Source organism: Bufo bufo, chromosome 2 (assembly GCF_905171765.1).
Source record: "Bufo bufo chromosome 2, aBufBuf1.1, whole genome shotgun sequence".
Taxonomy (NCBI): domain Eukaryota; kingdom Metazoa; phylum Chordata; class Amphibia; order Anura; family Bufonidae; genus Bufo; species Bufo bufo.
In genome coordinates, this window is record NC_053390.1 from 653,503,710 (window position 1) to 653,521,488 (window position 17,779).

Here is a 17,779-nt window from a genome sequence, read left to right on the forward strand (position 1 = left end):
CTAGGACCCCACATTAATCAGCTGTTTTGAGAAGGCAGCATCGCTATTCTGTGCTCCAGAGGATAGGTCGTCAGTATAAAAATTTCGAAAAACCCCTTTAACTATAAAATAAGAAACTTTAAATGTTAAAAATTTAGAAATAATAAAAAGAACAAAGAGCAGGTGGCGCTATGCAGATACATTTTATCGAATAACTGAGCGGCTATGCTAAAGCCGATATTACACTGGCCGTTTTTTTGCGGCAGATAATCACTAACGAGTGTTTGTATGAACACTCTGTGGCAATCATCTTACAGTGTAATACTGCCGCTGATTGCCTGATGAAAGAGGAAGCGCTTGATTATCGGTCAATTAAATCTTTTGACATGTTAAAAAATTATCGTTTACAGGTGGCAGATCGTGGTGTCTAATCAAACCACTATACAGCATGAGGACAAGTGATGGCATAGCGATTACTCCTCCCCATGCTGCAGAGGAGATCAGTGCATGTAATAGCAGTGGTCTCCTCTGCTAGTGAGCAGGCGATTGCAGGGAGGGTACGCTTCCTTCCTGACAATCGTCTGCCACATGGGGCTGTGTAATACAGCCTTAAAGGGGTTATCGGGACAAAAAAAATGTACCCCATATGCCCAGGCCCTTCACACTGGATCTACTTACCTGGCTCCCCGAACCGCCACTGCTGCTTCTCCCCATGCGCGGAAGAAAACATCCGGTGTCGGGGGGAGTAGGAAGCAGCCAATGGCAGGCGGTGACGGGGACGAGCCTCACTAGAGTCACCCGCGATGCTAGGGAGGCTCATCCCCGTCACCGTCTGCCAATGGCTGCTCCACCCCAACACCGGATGTTTTCATCCGTGCACGGGGAGAAGCAGCTGTGGCCATGCGGGGACCAGGGAGCCATGTAAGTAGATTCAGTGTGAGGGGCCTGGGCATATGGGGGACATTTTGTAGTCTCAGATAACACCTTTAAATTTTTTATTACATGCAATGACAAAAGTATTCAGATCCAGGTGCTGGTTTGAAAAAATTGAGAAAGTTTTTTTGTGGGACAACTCCTTTAATTTCATTTCTAATGTTGTGTGAGAGACTGAGGCAGATGTGTTCTGATTAAGCGCATGATCCGGTGGCTGTTCGAAAGGATTAAATCTATGCCAGCTCTCTTAGTAACATAGTACATAAGGCCGAAAAAAGACACCTTGTTCGGCCTGTTATCCTGCAAGTTGATCCAGAGAACGGCAAAAAAAAAATCTCCTGTAAGGTAGAAGCCAATTTTCCACACTTAACTCCCTGGATCAACGACCCATCTCTAGTAACTATAGCCTGTAATATTATTACACTCCAGAAATACATCCAGGCCCCTCAAACTCTTTTAGTGAACTCAACATCACCACCTCCTCGGGCAGAGAGTTCCATAGTCTCACTGCTCTTACCGTAAAGAATCCTTTTCTATGTTTGTGTACAAACATTCTTTCCTCCAGACGCAGAGGATGTCCCCTCGTCACAGTTACAGTTCTCGGGATAAATAGATGATGGGAGGGATCTGTGTAGAGTTGTTGCGATACCAAATTTTTGATTCGGTTTCGATACCATGAAAAAGTATTGCGATACTCGATACCATTCGATACCACGCGAAAAAAATAAACAAAAAAAGCCACGTGCATTCCTCATTTTTAAAAATGGCGAATCGCGCAGTTTTTATTTTATTTTTTCTGTTCCGGCATTCACCACCTAGATTTTTTTTTTATATTTTAATAGTTTGGACTTTTCTGACGTGGCGATGTAATATGTTTATTTATATATTTTATATGTGAAATTGGGAAAAGGGGGGTGATTTATACTTCATATTTTAGTGGTTTTTTTTTTTTTCACTTTTTATTTAATAACTATTTCCCCCCTTAGGGGCTAGAACCTGGGATCTTTCATCCCTTTTCCTATTCACCCTGATAGATCTCTATCAGGGTGAATAGGACTCCACACTGTCCCTGCTGCTCTGTGCTTTGTGCACACAGCATCAGGGATGTTACCATGGCAACCAGGGCTTCTGTAGCGTCCTGGCTGCCATGGTAACCGATCGGAGCCCCAGGCTTACACAGCTGGGGCTCCGATCAGAAGCTGCCACTGCACCACCAATGAGGGGGAGTGGAGAGGTCCCTGTGGCCACTGCCACCAATGATTTTAATACTGGAGGGTTGAGAGGGGCCGGCGCACTGTGCCACCAATGATTTTAATGGGATGGGGGGATTGAGGGGGGGGGGCACACTGCACCACCAATGATTTTACCCCTTTATACAGGAGGCGGGTACTAGCAGATCAGCGGCAGTTAACTGCCGCTGATCGCAGCTCCCTGTCAGGGGCAGGGTGCCGGCAATGCGATTCTGCTGCCGGCACCCGCCTCCTGTATGTGTTAAAGACTGACTACTGTATATGAGTCCAGACTTTCACTATTAGGCCACACAGAGCGGCGCCCAGCGATGTCTCAGCACTCACCATTTAGTCCTGGGCGCCGCTCCGTTCGCCCGCAGTGCCCCATTACTGTCTCCTCTCCTGCTCCACATGCTGCTGATTACTATCGGAGCGATGGGAGGAGACATCAGCTTCACTAGTGGGCGTTCGTTCTCCCTGGCTGTAGCGCTGTCCAATCGCAGCGCAGGGAAAAGGAACGCCCACTAGTGAAGCTGATGTCTCCTCCCATCGCTCCGATAGTAATCCTATCATTGGTGGCGCAGTGCGCCCGCCCCTCCTCCGCCCCTCTCTTCTCATTGCCGCCCCTCCTCCACCCCCTCTCTTCTCATTGCCGCCCCTCCTCCGCCCCTCTCTTCTCATTGCCGCCCCTCCTCCGCCCCTCTCTTCTCATTGGTGGCAGCGGCAGCGGCACAGGGGGAGGGAGGACAGCTTCCTTCTCCCCGTGCTGCTGAGAGAGAACATGAGCGCGCCGATAGCAGCGCGCTCATGTTCAGAGATACTAGACTGCGCAGAAGCGCAGCCCAGTATCGAAAAAACGGAAATCCCGGTATCGTATCGATACCGGGACAAAAGTATCGATTGGGTATCGAAATTTCGATACCCGCAACAACCCTAGATCTGTGTACTGCCCCCTGATATATTTATACATAGTTATTAGATCTCCCCTCAGTCGTCTTTTTTCTAAAATGAATAACCCTAATTTTGATAATCTTTCAGTACTGTAGTCCACCCATTCCAGTTATTACTTTAGTTGCCCTCCTCTGGACCCTCTCTAGCTGTGATATGTCTGCCTTGTTCACAGGAGCCCAGAACTGTACACAGTACTCCATGTGTGGTCTGACTAGTGATTTGTAAAGTGATAACTATGTTCTCATCACGGGCATCTATGCCCCTTATTTGTGTAGATTTAAGTCATTTTCTACTCCAAAAACAGGCTTAGAAAATGATGAATGAGACAGGCCTGCCAGCCCTTCCCCGCCCACGCCATGGGCAGATTTTGCCACAAAACACCTTTGCGACATAATCTGTGCCTTAAATAAGCCAAAAAGTGGCGTATATTTATTCATAAAAACAGATTTCAGAGGCTCTACTGGCAATATATCACAGATAGGTGCTCTCTCCAATATGGCAGTACCAATTGCCAAAAATTGGGTATATTGTATATAGTCAGGAGATGGAGGGCACTCAAATGGATGGGTGTATATAAGAGGAATCAATTGTGGTATATGACCATACGTTTATTACACAATACATGACATTCAGCACATCACTGAATAGCTTATACGTTCTAATTAATCGCGATTATATATATCCTCCTATGTTGGGGAGGATTCAAATATGCATAGGATTAAGAACTTGCACAGAACTATAAGAATTGCATGGAATACTAAAACTCTAAAATTATAAGATGAAGACCTACTATTGCAGGTGATCAGTCTGCATGTAGGTGCTAATTCAGTGTACACTGTTGGTGAACGTGGGTTAAATGAAGTTAAAATATGCACTGATGTGCAGTTGGTTACTGTCCCAAGGAGCGGTGACTTAAACTGGAGGGAGAGAGATCAGATAGTCTTACCCCGTGTAGCCGGATTCCAGGCGGCTATTGCAGGGGAATGTCTCTCTCAGGGATTGCTCAGGTCCTGTGTCTCGTCGGTGCGCACGTGTTTCTTCGGCGTCCTCGGCGTGTTCCTCTGTAACCGGATGTACTCTCCGTAATGCAGGAGGTTACAGATACTGGAATTGGAAGTGACAATGAATTCGTCCGGTCAGCTGACTATTGCGTCAGCAAGTTGTATGATGAATAATCGCCTATTATTTCTATCTGTATGGGCGATCTTTATTGGGTCCAGAGTCCATGTACTATTCTTTCTACCAAACGCGTTTCGGTGCACTCTTGCACCTTCATCAGTGGTGAATAGTACAACTGATCACCTTCCTTTTATAGGGGAGGGAACATGAAAAATTAGGATCGAACTCAAAACATGGAATGGATGCACCTTAAAGCAACTAGAACTTATGTCTTTTGTTTTCATAGTAATTATATAGTTGCTAAAGTGCAGATATAGGTTCAACTAATATGCATATTTATAACAATTGATAATCTAAAACTGTAATATGTTAGAGAACAATGCCTCAGTAATAATAATTATGAGATTAAAATATATAAAAAACATCACATAGTAATAGATGATAATATATAATACATTAATATATAATACACTAATAAGGGCACACATTGGCACTATAAAAATATAAAATATAAATATGTAGTATAGATGTAATAAAATAGAAATGTATAAATATGTCACATAATATCAATTTCACATAATATTACATAAAAATTTCTCAAAACATTTTTCCTTAAAAAATTCTCTCAAAAACTTCAATAAATTTCTTCAATAAATCCTTCAGTAGAAGCTTATAGAATGGTCTTCTCACAGTTTTGGACTTATGAAGCTATGTCAAATATATATCAATTATGTAAGTGGGGGAGGGGCCCAACGGGGAGAGACTGTCGAGGTGCTGATAACCAGCCAGAACTCGACAGAGTGTCCCCGGAGGGCACATCCCCCTATAAAAATCCAAATAGCTCCAATTCTGCATTGAGACCAGCCGGAGTGATGGTTTCAAATTCAAATATCTTATGGGACTCTGCTCTGGACATACTTGATATGTGATTGCCCCCTCTCCAGGATTTATGGACTTTTTCGAATGCTATATAAGTTAACCCAGAGGGGTCCTTATTATGGTGTGTTTTGAAATGTTTAGACAGTATGTGGTTTTCGTAGCCCTTTTTGATATTACCTATATGTTCGGCTACCCTCTTTTTAAACAATCTTTTAGTACGTCCCACATACTGCTTGTGGCACGGGCATTCCAAAATATAAATAACGTCTGAAGAGTTACATGACAGGTTGTCTCTAATTGTATAACTGAATGAGTTTTGTCTTGATTGGATCGGTGTTTTTTTTGGAAAATGTGTTAGTTTACAATTATTACAGATCCCACACCTGTAAAAACCTTTTAGGTTGAGCCAATTAGGCTTAGTGTTCTTGTTTGAATTTTTTACAGTGGGGGCAATCAACAGGCCCAGATTGGGAGCCTTTGTGTAAGAGATTAAGGGATTCGCTGGGAGAAGGGGGCCTATAATTTTATCGCTTTGTAAGTGATGCCAATGTTTACGCACTAAGGTGTTGATTTTCTTATACTGTCCATGAAATGGGAGTATTAGTCTTATGTTTTCCCTAACTTCTTCTTGTTTCTTTTTATTTCCAAAAAACAATTTTCTCTCCATATTCATAACCTTATTTAGGGCCAAGTCTACAGTCTCTATTGGGTATTGTTTAGTTATAAATTGTTCTTTTAGTATTATTGCTTCCTTCTCAAAATCTTCGTTTAGGGTACAGTTTCTTTTAAGCCTTCTAAATTGACTCGTTGGAATATTGAGTAACCAACGGGGAAGGTGGCAACTCGTATAGAGTATATACCCATTTTTCGTGACTGGCTTATGGTATGTGCTACATACCAATTTTTTGTTTTTAATCTCTATTTTTAGGTCTAAAAATTCTACTCCAGAGTCGCTAATTTTAGTAATGAATTTTAGATTCCTATCATTCCTATTGATTTCCGTTAAAAATTGGTTTAAAAGTGTTTTAGTACCCTGCCAAATAAAAATAATGTCGTCAATATAACGACGCCAGAGCACTATACCCGCCCCCAGATGTGGTGTGATGGTCTCGTATTCCCAATGCGCCACAAATAAATTGGCGTAACTGGGGGCGAACCTGGTGCCTATGGCTGTGCCCCTTTCTTGAATATAAAAATCAGAATTATGGTAAAAATAATTATGTGTTAAAATATATTGTATGCCCTCTAAAATATATTCTATCTGTTCTAGATTGAGATTCTTCGCCATTATTAACTGTTGTTTAATGGCCTCTAGACCTTGCTCATGGTCTATGATCGTGTATAATGAGCTCACGTCCATTGTGCCCAGATACCAGTGTTCCTGAGTCTCCAATTGCTCTAATGTTTTTATTATATCCGTCGTATCTTTTATATAAGATGGGACCTTTTTTACTGCAGGTTGGAGTAGTTTATCTAGGTATTGTGAAAGGTTTGATGTTATAGAACCTATACCTGATATTATAGGCCTATAATATCAGGTATAGGTTCTATAACATCAAACCTTTTACAATACCTAGATAAACTACTCCAACCTGCAGTAAAAAAGGTCCCATCTTATATAAAAGATACGACGGATATAATAAAAACATTAGAGCAATTGGAGACTCAGGAACACTGGTATCTGGGCACAATGGACGTGAGCTCATTATACACGATCATAGACCATGAGCACGGTCTAGAGGCCATTAAACAACAGTTAATAATGGCGAAGAATCTCAATCTAGAACAGATAGAATATATTTTAGAGGGCATACAATATATATATTTTTTTAATAAATCTTTATTATTTTCTTTTTTTAAATACAAACAACAAAACAAAGTAAGGCACTTCAAGTGCCCCAGACAGTACAATCATAAATATAGAGCAGTATATTTTCCGCAGTACAAAGCAGCCATAGTTTACAATCAATGTAAGGAAGTATAAACAATCAATACACTTGCATTAAATCAAGAAGAGTTGGCTAGACTAAGTAGCAGACGACCAAGTGTCCCTTTCAATTGTCCCATTATGTACCATTCCGTGAGTGTAAATGGTTTCATAATCAACTGTATCTCCGTATTTGACATACAATACTCAATAAACGGTTTCCATTTTTGAAACAACCCTTTTGCTTGTTTTTCCTTTTCTGCAAGAGAATTTAACCTTTCTATATGAAAGACATGCTTTAGCTGTTCAATTATAACCTGTAAACTTGGGGTATCATCTTGAAGCCATTGTCGCAGGAGGCTACGCTTCGCTACCATGCATATCGTATGGAACAAGCGGGGAATCCCACCTTGCCCTACCTCTCCCTCCACATAGTGAAACAGGTACAAAGTGGCTGATAATGGAAGCTTTCTTCCCCAAATCCCTTTAACCAAGTTTCCTACTTCCTCCCATAACCTTTTACTCTTTGGGCACGTCCACATCCCATGGAATAGATCAGGGAACCCTATCCCACATTTCGGGCAACTTGTAATCCTGTCTGGTTTAGCTGGATGAGGGGGGATATTAAACCCATAAATAGCTCTGTGCATTAGTCTAACCTGGGTGTCCCTCCTACTTCCCACCCTTTCACTATCTTTGTTTCAATGTCGTCATCATCCAATTGCTCCGCCCATTTTCCAAAACATTTACCCCCATCCCTAATCCCTTCTTCCTTCCGCATGTCTGCGTATATCGTAGAAATCGAGACCCTCCCTCCCCCCAGGTACAAGATCTTATCTAGAATATTCTTTCGTATTTCCTTCTGCACCAACACTAACTGGTTCACCACTGCCTCCTTCACTTGAGACCACTGAATAGTCTGAAATGACGACAACGAAAACTTTTCAATCACTTCCTCTCCTGTCAACCACCTAGGGTCCGAATCATGTAATAACTGTTTCACGCCTAAAATCCCCTTCCTCCTCCACTCCTCGAACAGCTTGTTTCTGTTACCCTGTGGGAATTCAGGATTGTTCCACAATGGAAGATGCTTGGAAACCCTGTACGACAACCAGGACTTTTTTCTAAGAATCCTCCATGCAGCTATCGTGTCCTTAATCAATAAAGACTGTTTGATCCAAACAGGAATCACCTGCAACCTCGAATGCAGCAACGCCACCGGAGACCAGGGAGCACAGAATTCCTTTTCCAACGTAAAAGCTGAGTAAAAACTAGAATCATTAATCCAGTCACAAATATGCCTAGCCATACACGCCAGATTGTAGTTTCTAATATCAGGAAATGCTATCCCTCCTTGCTCGATTCCCTTCGTCAAGGAACGCATTAATATCCTAGGTCTCTTGCCATGCCATAAATTTTTTTTGAATGCTTTGACCAGTTTGGAGACATCTTTATGTTTTAACAAAATAGGGATCGTCTGCATGGGATAAGGCAGTTTAGAAACTGACATCATCTTAATAAGATAATTACGCCCCAACAATGACAGCGGCAGATCATGCCACCTATGCAGTTCTTGAATTATTTTAGTAACTAATGGGTCATAGTTAAGTCTATATAAAGACTCGGGAGTAATCCCCACTTTAATCCCTAAGTAAGTTATGTAAGATCTCGCAATAGGTATACCCCCCATTTCATCACCTGACACCCTCTGCCCTCCACCCTTTAAAAATAGTATCTCGCTTTTTGATTTATTAATCTTTAACCCTGAAAGAAGGCCGAACTCCTCTAGTGCATCCATAATCCTCCCAATATCCCTTTGAGGGTCAGATAGGAAAAGCAAGATATCATCGGCAAACAACGCCGTACGCAGTTGTTTCTTGCCCACCTCCAAACCTTCAAAGAAATCTCCTGAATCAAGCCATCTAGACAAGGGCTCTATTGCCAAGTCAAACAGGAGAGGAGACAAGGGGCATCCCTGCCTAGTTCCCCTTTCTAACAGAAAAGAGTCAGATATACATCCCCCTGTACAAACCCTTGCCTTTGGACCTAAATATAACCCATCTAATAGAGTGCGGAACAATCCCGTAATACCCGCTGAATCCAAAGCTAGACCCAGCCATCTCCAATTAATGCTATCGAAAGCCTTTTCCGCATCTAGAGTGAGGATGGCTGGGTCCCGCCCCCGGTACTCCGCCCTACCAGTCACAGAGAGGGCCAACAATACTTTTCTCAAATTAGTGACAGCCGCCCTACCTTTAATAAACCCAACCTGTGCGGGGGAGATCAAAGAGGGAAGAACCGATGCCAACCTATTGGCAAGCAATTTTGAAATGATCTTGATGTCATGGTTGATCAGGGATATTGGCCTATAAGATGCTAAATCCTCCGGATCTTTCCCAGCTTTATGGAGTAACGTGATATACGCTGTGTTCATATGTTCTGACAACAGAGTCCCCTCCACTATGGAAGAATACAGTGTCGTCAAATAAGGCACCACCTGAGCATCTAATGCTTTATAAAAGTCCGCCGTATACCCGTCTGGGCCTGGGGCTTTACCGGAAGGAAATGACTTTATAGTTGCTTGGACCTCAACTGCTGTCAAAGGGGCATTCAAAACATCCAACGGTTCCACTGTCAGAGTTGGCAAGGACATATGCTCCAAGAAAGCTTTCCCCTCTTCCACCCTATGCCCGGTATTCTGATAAAATGCTGCCATATACCGTTCAAACAATTTATTGATCTGTTGTGGTCTGTGCTCCCTGGTCCCATCCCCTTTCCTCACCACCTGGATATGATTCAGAGGACGTCTACCTTTAGCTAAAGAAGCTAACAGCTTCCCTGACTTATTGCCAAATCTATGCAACCTGGCCTCCATATGACACCTCTTCGAAATCTCTATTTTCTCTGCCCATTCATCGAAGTCTCTCTTAGCCGAGATCCAGCGTTCTTTAGTATTCTGGGTCTGGGCCAAGAGAAAGTTGCTATAGGCTTCCCTTAAACATGTACTTGCCTTCTCATACTGACTCCTGGCTATTTTCCTAATGGAGGACACATACGCCATCAACCTTCCCCTCAATACGGCTTTGGCCGTTTCCCAAAATAATAGCGGATCATTCACATGCTGCCCATTGTCATCAACAAATTCCATCCACCATCCTTTCAGTAATTTTACAAATTCAGCATCCTTCACCAGGTAATTAGGAAATCTCCATATATATTCCCCTCCCCCCTTGTACACTTCCCTGATATCCATTAGGAGAGGTGAATGATCCGATATTACCATATCCCCTATAGCAATGTCGGTTACTCTATGCACAATAGCTGCCGATACAAAAAAATAATCAATTCTCGACCAACTCTTGTGCACATGAGAATAGTGAGTAAACTCCCGACCTTGGGGGTTGGAGACCCTCCACATATCTCTGAGAGACAACGACTCGGCAAAGTCCCCCAGAGGATTATAACGACAACTCTCACTAGTAGTCCTCCTATCCTCGTGCTGATTCATTACGGCGTTAAAATCACCCCCTAGTACTTTTACACCATGTGTATCTTGCAACAGTCTAGTACATAAGGAATCAAGGAAGGCTTTCTGGCCCATATTGGGTGCATAAATGTTGTAAAGGCTAATGTCCCCAAACAGGCCAGAAATGTGCAAACGTAACACCCTGCCTGCATCGTCCGCAGTAACTGAGTGCACAGTATGTGACAAGTGACGGCTTATCAAGACTAAAACCCCTGCTTTTCTGTCCACCACCGCAGAGCCATATACCTCCCCAACCCATAACTTCTTCATCCTATGGAAGTCCGCCGCCGCCAGGTGGGTCTCCTGCAACAAGGCAATATCAGCCTTCAATCTGCGCAAGTGTCTCAGAATTTTCTTACGCTTATTAGGAGATTTCAACCCCTTTACATTCCATGAGATAATTCTCATAAATGGAATAGTTACGTAAGACCCACCTGACGGCAGAGAACCCCTCCCCACCTTGCTGTTATATCTTGAATATTATTCAAAGAAGCACTGCCTCCCAGCCCGACAGCACTCCATTCATCATCATACATTGATTGCACATAGACTGCCCTATAACATAAAAAAAAAAATAAACCACATAGGAACTATGGTTAAAGCAATATAAGTAAACTCAAAAGAACCACATATAAAACACAATTAGTTGTAGAACTCCCTTTTTTCTAGTATTAGACGCTCACCACCACCGCCTATTAGCAGGCACATACCAGAGTCTACGGGCATTGTAAAAGTCACTGTGAATACTTCTGTCATAGCTAGAGGTGATTTTATGAACCCGGTGCCAGCCATTATCTCCCTGTCGTATGGAAGTAACTTGACGATCCTCCTCAATATCAGCAGCTCCCGGACCACGGTTCACTTGGTTCCGCATAAATTCTTCCGCTTCCACTGGATCCGTGAACTGTTTAGCGCCACCATCCGACAACTGTATGCGTAGAATAGCAGGATATGCTAGCTGAAATCTTGTTCCGTTTTTGTAGAGGCTAGAGCAAACAGGCCTAAAAGCCCTCCGTTTACGCGCCACTTCTGCGGAGTAATCAGCAAAAAGTAGCACCTTTGACCCTCTCAGTATTTAACGGCTCCCTTCTTGCTCGGTAGGCCCGCAGAATGTCCTCTTTGTCAAAGTATTTGCAAATCGCCTGCCTTGGCCTTTGGTCTGTTCTGGTGTTAGCAGACGAGCCTTGGTCCTTCCATGGACCTACTCTATGAGCCCTTTCCACTTTTCTTCTTCCGCCCTGAAGCCCCAAGGCCTAAGGCAATTCCAATTCAAAAACTCGCCGAAGTTCTATCACCGGTACCGATTCAGGCACCCCAACCAAACGCAAATTGATGCGTCTGGACCTGTTTTCAAGGTCCTCAATGCGGTCATTTAATTTATCCGCCAGTAGATGTAAATCCCGCATCCTCTGTGCGGTATCTGATGCCTCCTCCTCCATGCAGGCCACCCGTTGTTCCACCTCAGATACCCTATGGTCTTGTAAGTCCACCTCCTCCTTAAGCTTATTCAGTGCAGCTTGCAGGGTGGTAGATAGAGAAGCTATAATATCGGGGGCTAGCTGTTTCGCCACTTCAATGGCCAGAGTTTTCACATCAATCGCCTTACCAGCGCTTTCAAACAAATCCAGCTGCGTGTCAGCCATCTGGGGATCTTGTTCCTCAGGAGACGCCGGTTTCGGCGAGGGGGGAGGAAGCGGCGCCATCTTTAGAGAAGTTCCGCTTGCACTATCAGCGTCGGCTGCCGTCTGAGTAGAAGTTTTCTGCCCACTTCTTAGCAGGTAACGCTCCATACACCCTTCAGGGCTCCACTCCGCCAGAAGCAGCCCTCTCACAGCTCCAAGCTGGCCGATGTTAGCAGATGTATTTGGCGGCGATACGGAGCAGCAGTCTCCAGCGTCCTCACATACTAGCACCAGAACCGGAAGTACCATACAATATATTTTAACACAATTATTTTTACCATAATTCTGATTTTTATATTCAAGAAAGGGGCACAGCCATGGGCACCAGGTTCGCCCCCAGTTACGCCAATTTATTTATGGCGCATTGGGAATACGAGACCATCACACCACATCTGGGGGCGGGCCTGGTGCTCTGGCGTCGTTATATTGACGACATTATTTTTATTTGGCAGGGTACTAAAACACTTTTAAACCAATTTTTAACGGAAATCAATAGGAATGATAGGAATCTAAAATTCATTACTAAAATTAGCGACTCTGGAGTAGAATTTTTAGACCTAAAAATAGAGATTAAAAACAAAAAATTGGTATGTAGCACATACCATAAGCCAGTCACGAAAAATGGGTATATACTCTATACGAGTTGCCACCTTCCCCGTTGGTTACTCAATATTCCAACGAGTCAATTTAGAAGGCTTAAAAGAAACTGTACCCTAAACGAAGATTTTGAGAAGGAAGCAATAATACTAAAAGAACAATTTATAACTAAACAATACCCAATAGAGACTGTAGACTTGGCCCTAAATAAGGTTATGAATATGGAGAGAAAATTGTTTTTTGGAAATAAAAAGAAACAAGAAGAAGTTAGGGAAAAAATAAGACTAATACTCCCATTTCATGGACAGTATAAGAAAATCAACACCTTAGTGCGTAAACATTGGCATCACTTACAAAGCGATAAAATTATAGGCCCCCTTCTCCCAGCGAATCCCTTAATCTCTTACACAAAGGCTCCCAATCTGGGCCTGTTGATTGCCCCCACTGTAAAAAATTCAAACAAGAACACTAAGCCTAATTGGCTCAACCTAAAAGGTTTTTACAGGTGTTAGATCTGTAATAATTGTAAACTAACACATTTTCCGAAAAAAACAACACAGATCCAATCAAGACAAAACTCATTCAGTTATACAATTAGAGACAACCTGTCATGTAACTCTTCAGACGTTATTTATATTTTGGAATGCCCGTGCCACAAGCAGTATGTGGGACGTACTAAAAGATTGTTTAAAAAGAGGGTAGCCGAACATATAGGTAATATCAAAAAGGGCTACGAAAACCACATACTGTCTAAACATTTCAAAACACACCATAATAAGGACCCCTCTGGGTTAACTTATATAGCATTCGAAAAAGTCCATAAATCCTGGAGAAGAGGGGGCAATCACATATCAAGTATGTCCAGAGCAGAGTCCCGTAAGATATTTGAATTTGAAACCATCACTCCGGCTGGTCTCAATGCAGAATTGGAGCTATTTGGATTTTTATAGGGGGATGTGCCCTCCGGGGACACTCTGTCGAGTTCTGGCTGGTTATCAGCATCTCGACAGTCTCTCCCCGTTGGGCCCCTCCCCCACTTACATAATTGATATATATTTGACATAGCTTCATAAGTCCTAAACTGTGAGAAGACCATTCTATAAGCTTCTACTGAAGGATTTATTGAAGAAATTTATTGAAGTTTTTGAGAGAATTTTTTTAAGGGAAAATTTTTAGAGAAATTTTTATGTAATATTATGTGACATATTTATACATTTCTATTTTATTACATCTATACTACATATTTATGTTTTATATTTTTATAGTGCCAATGTGTGCCCTTATTAGTGTATTATATATTAATGTATTATATATTATCATCTATTACTATGTGATGTTTTTTATATATTTTTATCTCATAATTATTATTACTGAGGCATTGTTCTCTAACATATTACAGTTTTAGGTGATCAATTGTTATAAATATGCATATTAGTTGAACCTATATCTGCACTTTAACAACTATATAATTACTATGAAAACAAAAGACATAAGTTCTAGTTGCTTTAAGGTGCATCCATTCCATGTTTTGAGTTCGATCCTAATTTTTCATGTTCCCTCCCCTATAAAAGGAAGGTTATCAGTTGTACTATTCACCACTGATGAAGGTGCAAGAGTGCACCGAAACGCGTTTGGTAGAAAGAATAGTACATGGACTCTGGACCCAATAAAGATCGCCCATACAGATAGAAATAATAGGCGATTATTCATCATACAACTTGCTGACGCAATAGTCAGCTGACCGGACGAATTCATTGTCACTTCCAATTCCAGTATCTGTAACCTCCTGCATTACGGAGAGTACATCCGGTTACAGAGGAACACGCCGAGGACGCCGAAGAAACACGTGCGCACCGACGAGACACAGGACCGGAGCGCTCCCTGAGAGAGACATTCCCCTGCAATAGCCGCCTGGAATCCGGCTACACGGGGTAAGACTATCTGATCTCTCTCCCTCCAGTTTAAGTCACCGCTCCTTGGGACAGTAACCAACTGCACATCAGTGCATATTTTAACTTCATTTAACCCACGTTCACCAACAGTGTACACTGAATTAGCACCTACATGCAGACTGATCACCTGCAATAGTAGATCTTCATCTTATAATTTTAGAGTTTTAGTACTCCATGCAATTCTTATAGTTCTGTGCAAGTTCTTAATCCTATGCATATTTGAATCCTCCCCAACATAGGAGGATATATATAATCGCGATTAATTAGAACGTATAAGCTATTCAGTGATGTATATTTATTCATAAATGACCCACTAAGTGTCTAACTTGGTTTCAACAAATATAGCCTGGACTGGCTTTTAGATTAGATATACAGGTGAAACTCGAAAAGTTTGAATATCGTGCAAAAGTTCATTTATTTCAGTAATGCAACTTAAAGGGTTTCTGTCACCTGAAAAATGGGTATTAAGCTGACTGAGATTAGCGATGAGCTAATGTCAGCTGAACATAACTATATTAGTGCCATCTCACTCCCTAAAGCCTTTATTGATAAAAAACGAACTGTTATAATATGCTAATTAGCGTCTAGGAGCAGGGGGCCTTGCACTTGCTCCTAGAGGCTCGGTTTGCCCACCTCTTTTCACACCCTTCTTCTCTTGATTGACAGGGCCAGGCAGCGCTGCTCTCCTCCCGCCGGCAGTGAGATGGCACTAATACAGTTCTGTTCAGCTGACATTAGCACATCGCTAATGTCAGACAGCTTAATACCCATTTTTCAGGTGACAGAAACCCTTTAAAAGGAGTTGCATTAATGCAACTTAAAATTAGAATATTGTGAAAAGGTTCAATATTCTAGGCTCAAAGTGTCACCCTCTAGTCAGCAAATTAATCCATACCCCCTGAGCAAAGGGTACCTGAGATTGTGACTTTGGGGTTTTAATAAACTGTAAGCCATAATCATCCAAATTATTCCATGTAATGCAAAGAGAGATATTTCAATCCTTTGTTTGTTATAATTTGGATGATTATGGCTTACAGGTACCCTTTGCTCAGGGGGTATGGCTTAATTAGTTTCACCTTTTAAGTTGCATTACTGAAATAAATGAACTTTGCACGATATCCTAATTTTTCGAGTTTCATCTGAAGATCATTAGCTAGTGGTCATACTTGGGGAACACAATTTTGCAACCTAATTGAAACACTTATCATTGGGAGAGTAAGTTTAGATTACTGAGGGTGGAGGTTGTGTTATAGTGAAGGATGACCTTAGTAGAATTCTGTCCTTTTCTCCCCTCCTAGCGCAGAGACGGGTATACTGTCCCCTGTTAGACATACGGTACACACTGCCACACAGTAATCCCTAGACTCGCTGATACATCCCACATGTCCATTCACACCAGGGTAATTACTTATCTTATCCCAGCTATAATAGCTGCTATTAGTAATCGGTGAACGAGCGCTGGTATCATAACCAGACACACTTAGGGGGACATTTATTAAAATCAGCAATTTAGGCTACTTGCACACTAGCGTTTTCTGCGGATCCGTCATGGATCTGCAAAAACCCTTCCGTTACAATAATACAACCACATGCATCTGTCTTGAACACCACTGAAAGTCAATGGGGGATGGATCTGTTTTCTATTGTGCCACATTGTGTCAGAGAAAACGGATCCGTCCCCATTGATTTACATTGTGTGTCAGAACTGATCTGTTTGGCTCCGCTTCATCAGGCGGACAGCAAAACGCTGCAGGCAGCGTTTTGGTGTCCGCCTCCAGAGCGGAATGGTGACTGAACGGAGGCAAACTGATGCATTCTGAGCCGATCCTTTTCCATTCAGAATGCATTAGGGCAAAACTTTTTGGACTGCTTTTGAGAGCCCATGACGGATTTCACAAACGGAAAGCCAAAACGGGTGTGTGAAAGTAGCCTAACTTATGTCTACCTTGCCCGTGCTTTTTTCCCAACTAACTCTCTTGACTCATTTTCACAAATCACTCTGGTTTGTTCCCATCCTGTATGTGACATTTCCTGTTGCTGTGAGAGCACTGCTCCAGCCGGACACTTCCTCTGCCAGTCAGGGGAATGTCAGATCCAGTAACCAGGGGACCAGGAGAGCAGGGCAGGCCAGACAGGTGCTGGTAGTGGGAGACTCAATTATTAGAGGTTCAGATAGGGAGATCTGTCATAAAGATCGGTATAGTGTCGAAAGGTGTGTTGTGTTCATGGCGCTCGAGTTCAACACATCGCGGATCTGGTTGACAGATTACTGGAAGCGGCTGGAGAAGATCCAGCAGTCATGGTCAATATCGGAACCAATGACAAAGTTAGAGGTAGGTGGAGCGTCCTTAAAAATGATTTTAGGGATTTAGGTCACAAGCTTAGGGCAAGGACCTCAAAAGGTAGTATTTTCCAAAATACTACCTGTACCACGAGCCACACAAGAAAGGCAGCAGGAGATTAGAGAGGTTAACAAGTGGCTCAAGAACTGGTGTAGGAAGGAGGGGTTTGGGTTCCTTGAGAACTGGGCCGACTTCTCTGTTGGCTACAGGCTCTATCGTAGGGATGGGCTGCACCTCAATGGGGAAGGGGCAGCTGTGTTGGGGGAGAAGATGGCTAGAAGGTTGGAGGAGTGTTTAAACTAGGGACTGGGGGGGGGGGGGGGGTAATTCACTTATAGAATGGGAAGATAGAGACCGGGGGCGAGGTGATTGAATTGTATGTATACTAATGCCAGAAGCCTGACCAATAAAACTGGGGAACTGGAATTAGTGATGTGTGAGGAGGACTATGACATGGTGGGAATAACTGAGACATGGCTGGATGATAGCTATGACTGGGCAGTTAATGTACAGGGTTACAGTCTGTTTAGAAAGGATCGCCAAAACAGGAGAGGGGGAGGGGTCTGCCTTTATGTAAAGTCCTGTCTACAGCCCACAGTCCGAGAAGATATAAGTGAGGGACATGAACATGTGGAGTCACTGTGGGTAGAAATACATGGAGGC

At 42.7% G+C, this 17,779-nt stretch overlaps 1 protein-coding gene across 2 annotated transcripts in view; it reads right to left on the reverse strand.

Moving 5' to 3' along the window:
* The window catches only part of GATB (glutamyl-tRNA amidotransferase subunit B), a 248,921-nt gene that overhangs the window by 210,352 nt on the left and 20,790 nt on the right, over positions 1-17,779 (reverse strand). The window lies entirely within an intron of this gene.